At 40.3% G+C, this 8902-nt stretch overlaps 1 long non-coding RNA gene across 1 annotated transcript; it reads right to left on the bottom strand.

The window, feature by feature from the left end:
• Nucleotides 1–755: 755 nt before the first annotated feature.
• On the bottom strand, nt 756–4553 carry LOC110258906. Its single transcript, XR_002341271.1, has 4 exons — nt 4416–4553; nt 3281–3307; nt 2107–2127; nt 756–776 (listed from the first exon to the last, which is right to left on the bottom strand). It is a non-coding gene; the product is annotated as an uncharacterized LOC110258906 (long non-coding RNA).
• Between the last annotated feature and the right edge of the window lie 4349 nt (nt 4554–8902).

Here is an 8902-nt window from a genome sequence, read left to right as displayed (position 1 = left end):
CAGTGCTTCTTACAAACACTTAAAGCTTGTCTCAATGTGATAAATTAATAACGATGTCAATATCATGCAAGAAGAAGACAGAGAAGTGCTCTGACATAAAAGAAAAAGAAATCCGTGAAAATGGTGTGTAAAATCTCTGTGCACCTGCAAAAAGACTGCAGGAAACGACCGGGAGCATTGGAAAGTAAGAGACCCAAAGCCCACCTGGATCAATGGATTAGAACTGAGTCTACACACTCTTCAGAAAGACAAGCTTTGGGAAAACATCACTCAGGCAAATTTGCAGGCCTTGTTTTTATTTCATAAGCTTTGGGGAGGCCATCAAATGGCATGAGAATGGCCCCTTGAACTTTGCTGTATGACAGAGAGTCTACGTTATTGGAAGTGTTCCAGAAGCTAAACGTGGAACAGAAGCCACATGTCCATCAGTCTCTCCCCTTCTTCTCACAAAATCAAAACGAACCTGCCAAGGCTCTGGATGCCAGAGTTTAAGACCATGTTTACAGGAAGGGCCCTGTGAAATGAAGTGGGAAGCACTGAGAAGGAATCAGGTCTCGGGTAAAAGAAACGGAGAGAACTTAAGGTGGGAGACGTCCATAAACAGAAACCTTGAGGGAGGAGAGGGAAGACATGGAGATGACATGTGAGCCAAAAGATGGCATATAGGGAAAGAAGAGAGGGGGTGCCGAAAGAACCAAAAACCTGATTGTTTTAGTACAGGCTGTGGAAACAAAGAGGTCATCAGAGATACTTACCGACTTTCTTTTGAAGATCATCTGAAAAAATAAAAAGGAAACACCCAGGTAAATTATAATGGATTCAAACCCACAGGGAAATTGAAATTTAGAGACAAGTTCTCCTACAACGTTAAATGCATCGGGATTTAGACAAACCCGCACACATACACAGGCACACACCTATTGTAGCCAGCGTGCCTGAGAGCTGCTTTTGTCCTGAGATTTCTGGTCCAAAGTTAAAGCCGAAAAAAATGAGGTCACTGACTGGTGGAAAAATTTCAGGATCATTAGTGATGGTGGTTACCTTTGTACAAAGCTCTTAAATTATCTGGACAACGCTCGGCCCTTACTCTTTGGTTGGATACCTTTAAGCATTCTTTTGTCACTGCCAAATACAAATCACCACTTCTCTTCCTTGTCCTAACTTTGTTTCATAAGGTATCCATGAACAATGGATTAGAGGATACTCAACACCTGCGGCTAGAGAAGATGCAGGTTTGGCTCTTGGGAACCTGTCTGTGTTCACATTTCACTCTGCAATGATTACATAACTTTTGGGGGCGAATTCTATTTTCACTCATGGCAAAATAAAGCTCGTCTTATTTCGGTCCCTTTTGAGTCTAACATGGAGATACACACTCGCACAAGGCAGAGTTACTTGAAAAGAGAGGAGAAGCAGAGAGGAGAAAACTCCATTGGTTGCAAGCAAGGCCTGTGGCAGGGCTACATGAAGCCAGCTACATGCATTGAGAGGTGAATTTGATTCCCTCTGAAAACTAAAGTGCACTGACAAAAATGTCATTAGGAAAACAGGATATTAAACTTCTAAAGACTACGTTTGGCGTTTTATGAAAAAGCCTTCTGGGAACATTGTAGGACAGTAGTTCCTTGTGTCATTCGCATGAAAACTTAGAAATCAGAAATGTATTATGATTATTATTGATCTTTCCTTAAGCTATGAAATCCTTCTACAAATATTTGAAGTAGTTGGAGTTTGCAAAATTGACAGCTGTGTCAATGAGTAAAAAGGAAAGAATGAAAATTACTCTCATTGGTTCTAAATAAAAAATTCCTAGGTAAAACAATGGAAGTCTACGAATACCTGGGACACTTGGGTCATTGCTCAGAGTCAGTGCAGGGATGCCCTCGAGTTTACACTTGACCCACAGACTATATTGGAACATACAGGCTTTGCAAGAGCAGAGAAGGGAGAATATGGGAGAGTCCCTAACGCAAATTGTGCAGAATAGCAGAGATCTGGAGAGGCAAGCCAGTGTGACACGTTGGTAAAAGCTGGATATCTTTACAACACCACGAACCAGGTGTTCTAACAATGTTTGGGTGGTGAGGGGATATAAAGAGGCTTTACCATATTTTTCCTGAAGTCCTTCTGTAAAACAAAATGAAAAGGCGATGTAAATTTCGTTGGAAAGAAACACAAATGAAATTCAGATTGGTTGAAACATTTTTTAGTAAAATTACATTATCCAGATGCAAGAAAAAACAGAACACAGACACACTGACAGAAATAAACACATGCACGCACACATACAGTGTCTGAAAGCTCCCTTTTGAGAAATGGATCATATTCCATGAGTGGATACATGTTTTCAATTGAGAAAAGGAAACTTTATTGCTGGTAATGAACCTGATAAATCTGTTCATGATTCCTTTTGAAAATATTTGGTCTGTCCTTCCTCACGTTTCTATGGGTATAAGTTGTGTGACTTGTGCTTAGTAAATAGCCTCAATGTCCCTACCGTGGTGGCTTTGCTCGATAAAGCCACGAGACCCTGAATTAAAGAATCCTGAACTAGCGCTTTTACAGGACACGCAGGTCAGGTCAGGTCAGGTCAGGGTGACGGGGGCCTCTGGTCACAGCATTCTGTCCGCCGACTACTGCGTAACTGTATCTTATGGGAGTTTGATCATTAACGTTACCTCGATGACGTTTACTTTCACAACGTCAGATGAAAGGAAAAGACATAAAATTAATTCGCAGTGAATGGGCTTCTCAGTCAAATGACAGAAAATATTTTGGACAAAGAAACTTGAAATCAGCAAAATTTTACAAGTTAATTATTATTAGGCTATATTTGGTGAAAAGGAATTTTCTGCTTGAGAAGCAAGGATACGAAAAATCCAAGGAATAACATGCGAGGATGATAAATGTCAGTTGAAATAACAACGAAATGAAACCTTAAGATGTCACGGTATACATGTAGGGGGGCGTTTACACATAAGTTTATATGTGTAGGTTGGTGTTGAGAAAGTTGATCACTGAGCATCAAAGACACGTGGTAAAGAAACAGATGGAGCATGCCAAAAATACAATGATGTGAAAACTATCAATGGGACTTGCCATCATATCTGGCTGCATCCAGAGTCAGAGTTAGTGCAAAGAAAAGTGGTCATCACGTTTCTGGGAAAGGTCAGTAGGCTTGGGCCAGAGGGTCTCCCTTTTGCGAAGCTCCCCTGCACCCGTCCTCCCCTGACACTCCCCCACAATGAGCAGGGCCTCTGTTGGACCAGCACAGACTCACCATTCTGGAACTGTTCTCTCCTCCAATCTGCAAGGAACAAGTGAACATGAGAACCTACTATCTGACACACAAATCGGCCTGTCTGTCCAGAATTCTGTGGTGATACATACATTCCTAAGGTTTAACTCAAGAATAACAGCAACCAAAGAAAATACTCTTTCATGTACCTAAGCCTCTATTTCTGATCTGCTAAAGTATGTCTGAATTGAAGGCCTGCCCCATCCCCATGCTCTACTTATCCAACATTCACCCAGGATAAATATTTATAATCTCGTCAGGATGGAGAGGCAATAGGGGAGATGATAAATTTGATCGAATAACATATTTTTCCCTTTCGTTTCCTCAGATTTAGCAGACAGTAACCATTTTGCCTACACTCAAAAAACAATGTCAGGTGTAATTAAAAGTAATGAAATGATTAAGATTTACTATTCCAAACACACCACTTGTGAAAATAAGGAGTAATGAATGTATTGAGTTGATGAAATGAGTGCTTGGAGTTTCTGTCCTTTTCAGCATGTGATTTTGCACACGGCAAGGGTTCATTTAAAACATCTTTGGCCGTAAGAGATTCTTTATCAGAGTCCATGTCCCTCCCAGGGTATAATGGTGCATTTTGCCAGGTTGGAAAAGAACAAAATGGGAAACCCTTTTCCGTTTTTTCCTTCCATCTTTTCTCTCCAGTGTTTTCCCTTTCTCCCTGTCTCTGTCACATTTCCTTTCGGAGCTCTTTGGACTTTTTTTTTTTTTCTTCCTCTCTGTCTTGTAGCTTCATATTCAATTTGTTCCACACATGATGCGAAAAATGATCAGGTGGAGGACAGAAATGTAGAAACCTCAAGGTTGGGGTGTGGAGGAGGAGTGGGAAGGGGTCGTGTAAAAGGAAGAAAGGGAGGGAGGATGGAAGGATGGAAGGAGGAGAGGTGGGGAGGAGGACCCATGCTGAATTGCTAGTGGTTGGTTTGCACTTCAGAGGGAATTTATTCCAAGTGCTGGACTCTACAGAGGCAATGGTTCCAATGCTGCTTTGCCTACTATAAACATATTTGCTATATTTCTGCATCCCTTTGCTTGTGGGGGCAGAATCTCAGAGAGAGAAAAGAATGACAACTTCTGAGAGATAAGCTTTACTCACCATCCTTGAACAGAGCCATCATCCTAGCTGAGAGAAAACACACAATCATGCATGTATTTCTAAACAAGATTTCTTAGCATCATAAGGGAAATGCAGGTAATATCTTAGTTTGCCAGTATTTGTGTCTAAAAGCTACCTAGTAACGTCCATTTCCAAAGAAATGCAATTGCTCAGTTAATGAATGCCACCTGAAAACCTCACTATGGTTTCAGGGTTGTAACGTGATACGTCGGGACATGAGGATTTTGTAATTCTTGCACTAGGCTCTCAGAAATGATGTAGGGTTATCTTAGAAAACAGCCACTGACGCCGGAAATATATTGTCAGTCACGTTTATTTGATTGACGGAAAAAGTGTATGTGTAAGACCCTGAAGGAAGAGAAATGTGTTGGAGTAATTATTAAATGAATTAAAATATAAAAGAAAGGAGAGTAATCATTGTTGTTTAAAAGGAAAAATCCACATTGTCATGCAAAACTATTACCAATATCCCTTGGGAATAGGGTCAAGCAAAGCGGACTGGCTCGTTTCAAGAGCACGCTTGACATCAGTGTATACAGACAGTGTTTACACAGTCAACAAAGAAGGAACTCATCTCATGCAACAGCTTTGGAGTCTGAATGCTTCCCCTAAAAGCCAGAACACGATCATCTGTAAAGCAAGAGGCACTCCACCTCAGAGCACTTGGAGAACCCAAGGGAAAGGAAGCCTTCTCTCGAATGGCAATGACCACACTCACCTTAAGCGAATCGCCTTCATCTCACCAACCTTATCATGAAATTAGGGTAATCACCAGGGAGGTAGAACACCACCTGGGTGTATAGCAAGGAAGAGACTGGAAGGAATAACAGCCAGAGAGATGGTGAGAAGGGAACGTGATGTGGGAGGACCTCAGGACGTCAAAGAGAAGATAGGGTAACGTGGAACCCACAAGAAGCTAAAGGGCGGACAGGAGCAGGGAGGAGGGAATGTTGAGAAATGGTGGGAAAAGATGTTTTAAAGAAATACATCTGTTAAAAATGTCAAAAAGATTTACCCATTTCTTTCTGGACTTGATCTGGAAATATAATGGAAAACTCATGAAAGTATCAGGAAAACCAATACAGAAAATTAAAATAAAGTTAAAACTTCCACTTCAGAGTAAATACGTAAGATGAATGTAATCAGAAATCAAACAAATAAAAGGTACCCTCCCCGAAACTTGCCAAGGAAATACACTTTTATTTTAGAAAAGAAAAAAATTTATGGTTTACTGAAGAAAAGAAGAGGGATATTTGGATTTAAAAAAAATATTGCCTGCCTTTCAGTAAAAGAAAAAAAAAAAAAAAAACAAAGAATATGGCCTGCTTTTCCAGTAAACACAAATGCGCCCCTATTCAACCATCGCCACTGCAGCACCCCATGCTGGAGTAGCCCAGGGAAATCTAGATGAGAATCAAAGACACTGGTGCTACCAGTTGTGGCAAAATAGGTCTGTCTACCTGGATTCCACAAACAAGACCGATGGAGAGATCATAAGGGGGAATACGAACAACACCCGGGAGAAGGTGAGCCAAGAAATGACACATAGACAAAGGCAGAGAAGTAAAGACACCAGGAAAGGAGTCATCCTGAGGACATGTGGGAGGAAGGCATGGTCAGAAATTTACCTAAGTCTGTGGTCCTTCTGAAAGACAAAATGAAAAGTCAGCGTAAATATGTTGGGAAATATCATGCAGAAAACTCAAGTGCCTTTAAACATATCAGGATGCTGATAAACACACACACCACACACACACCACACACACACACACACACCACACAGACTGCTTGCAACACACACACCAACACACCAATACACCAACACACCAACACTGGCTGAGAATCATGTTTATTTGGGAATAGTCACAACAGTGAAGAGAGCAGAAAGGGAGATGATTTAGTGAATGAGTAAAAATCAGAAACAGTAGACATGATGATGACGGCTTCTAAAAGACTGATTGATCCTTTTTATGTGATTTAGACTTTCCGCTTTGACTGGCCAGCTTAATAAGATATTTGCTAACTTGAGTGGAAAGGAAGGATTGTGATATCAAATGCAGAAGGAAGGTTGAAGCAAATGGCTGCCTTTTCTTGGAAGAAATGCATACATCACACCTTCAAAAATACCCAGCACAATTGTATTGGTAATATCTATTTGACAAGTGATTATGAGGACAAGACAGATGAAAGAGGTCATAAAGGGGGAAACCTGAAAACACGTGATGACGGCAAACACTGTCTGGTGAACGAAGAGAAATAGAAAATCAGGTCATAGTATGTGCGTTTTAAGAGCTGAGGAAGATGGTTACGGGAGGTAAGGAGCTGCAGAAGCAGATTAAACAGTGTCCAGGTATAGATAGAAACATGGCATTTTTGATTGATAAGCTACCAAAGAAGCCAGAACCAAATGAAACCACAAGCAGGAAAAGTTGAAAGCCTATTATTGACCTGCCTTTTTTGGTTCAATCGCATGTGCAGAAAAAGGAGAAGAACACACCAATTCACTGAAATGAGAGTGCAACGCTTAAAAAGAGGACACACATTTGAAACCCTTTCATAGTCTGCTTCTTAGTTCCAACTGACGAGTGCTTAGGATCTAAACGTAAATTCCACAGAGGTCTTGCAGTAGAGGCAGTAGTGTATACATGCCTCTCCCCGCAACTCCCGAAGTAAGGAGCAGGAGCAATGACTCAAGGAAAGCAGCATCAGGATCATTTTTCTTTTCATGGAACCTCTTCTTTTTTGAGAATACAATCCAGACGAGACACATTGAATGTGTACTAACTAGTCATGAAGAAGCTACAGTAAAGGACCCATCTGTCTATACAGTATCTGGACCCTAGTCGTAAGACTGCTCTTCTACAGAATATATATTCCTAAATTCCTTAGAACTGCAAAGAAAATAGCTGAATTCTTATTAGGAAAGAAGGATGGTAAGCTTTAATGTCATATATGCTTTGTGAAAAAGTATCTTAGGCCCCTGTCATCCTAGGTACTATAGCGAATTCCCCCCCCCTCTAAATTAACAACTATGTCCATTAAAAAGGCAAGAAGGAGTTGGAACAGTTACTGTGGTATGAGGAAATAAACTCAGGAAATACTACATAAAACAATATCATTTCAGGGTTCAAAAGTAAAAATAAGAAAATGAATGACTTTACCGATGTAGGCAAAATTTCAGGGACCACAGTAATTGAGATTACTTTTTAAAAGTGTTCTAGACCTAGTTGGATGTTACTTCAACCTTTATTGATCTGTCTCATGGACTTCAAGCGTTCCTCGGCTGCTGCTACGTAAACTCCTCAACCCTCATGATTGCTGTAGGTGTGCTGTATCCAGCACCCAGAGGCAGGGAGTTAGAGAACACTGAAGAACCACTGCTTCCAGAGATTATGCAGTGTTCTGAAGAAATGCTTAGGTAACCTTGCTTTTTAATTTCTAATTTAACCACGTCAAATCTAGCTCATTTGATGTCAGTGATTTGCAAAGTGCAAACACCAACGCATGTGACCATCACTTAAAAAAGAGAAGAGAAAGCAAAGCAAAGAGAAAGAAAGCACCATTTGTCCAAAATGATGTTGGTGTCACAGCAGTTGCATGAAGGCTGCTACAGGCATGAAGGATATTCCTAAATGCCATTCCTTCGGAAATCAAAAACCTAACTGGGAAGTGTCATTACCAAAGAGACATTAATATGAACTATTGATAAAAACTTTTGAAATTTGAAAAAGTGCCAAGTTTTGAAAATGTTTCAGGCATAAGCCTCTCCTGTCATTCACCTTAAAAAGTCAGAACAGGGAGATATGTCACCACTCAACTTCTCTAAGATGTAAGATCATTCTACAAATACTGAAACAATTGCAGGTTGCCAACTGATAACTGTGTCAGTAAAAACGAAAAGCATAAAGGAACATTCCTATCATTGGAAATTTCAAACATCGTGTAAAACATTTGCAGGCCTGGAATACTTGGGTGATAGTTCAAAGCAGCAAAAGAATGACCTGTGTCATTTACACTTGACAAATGGATGATATAAAAATTTACATAGGCTGTGAAACAGCAATGGTGAAAGAAATATGGAGAAATCCACAAGCAGCGATTCAGGTTAGAACGGTGGACCTTCAGCAGAAATGTGAGTCAATGCATGACAAATCAGCCAAAAGGCAGGAAATGTTCGACATTTGGAAAGCAGTTATTTTAAAGGTTTTTGGGGGACCAAAGGAATGTCAGGGAAAGCTTACCAATTTTTCCTGAAGTTCTTCTGGAAAATAAAATAGAAAATCCATGTAAATTTCATTGGACAAAACACGAAAATGCAAATTTATTGAAAACTGTGTAAGATTAATCTTGTCAGGATACTGATAAACAATCACACATCTACACACATGCATGCATGCACACAAACAGTGGCCGAAAGCACTTTTACTGCAAAGACTTTTTTATAAATGAAAGCAGAAAAATGAGTG

This window comes from Sus scrofa, unplaced genomic scaffold, assembly GCF_000003025.6.
Source record: "Sus scrofa isolate TJ Tabasco breed Duroc unplaced genomic scaffold, Sscrofa11.1 Contig540, whole genome shotgun sequence".
In the NCBI taxonomy this organism is placed as follows: domain Eukaryota; kingdom Metazoa; phylum Chordata; class Mammalia; order Artiodactyla; family Suidae; genus Sus; species Sus scrofa.
The sequence above is the reverse complement of the archived record's forward strand: the minus strand, read 5'-3'. Positions and strand labels throughout refer to the sequence as shown.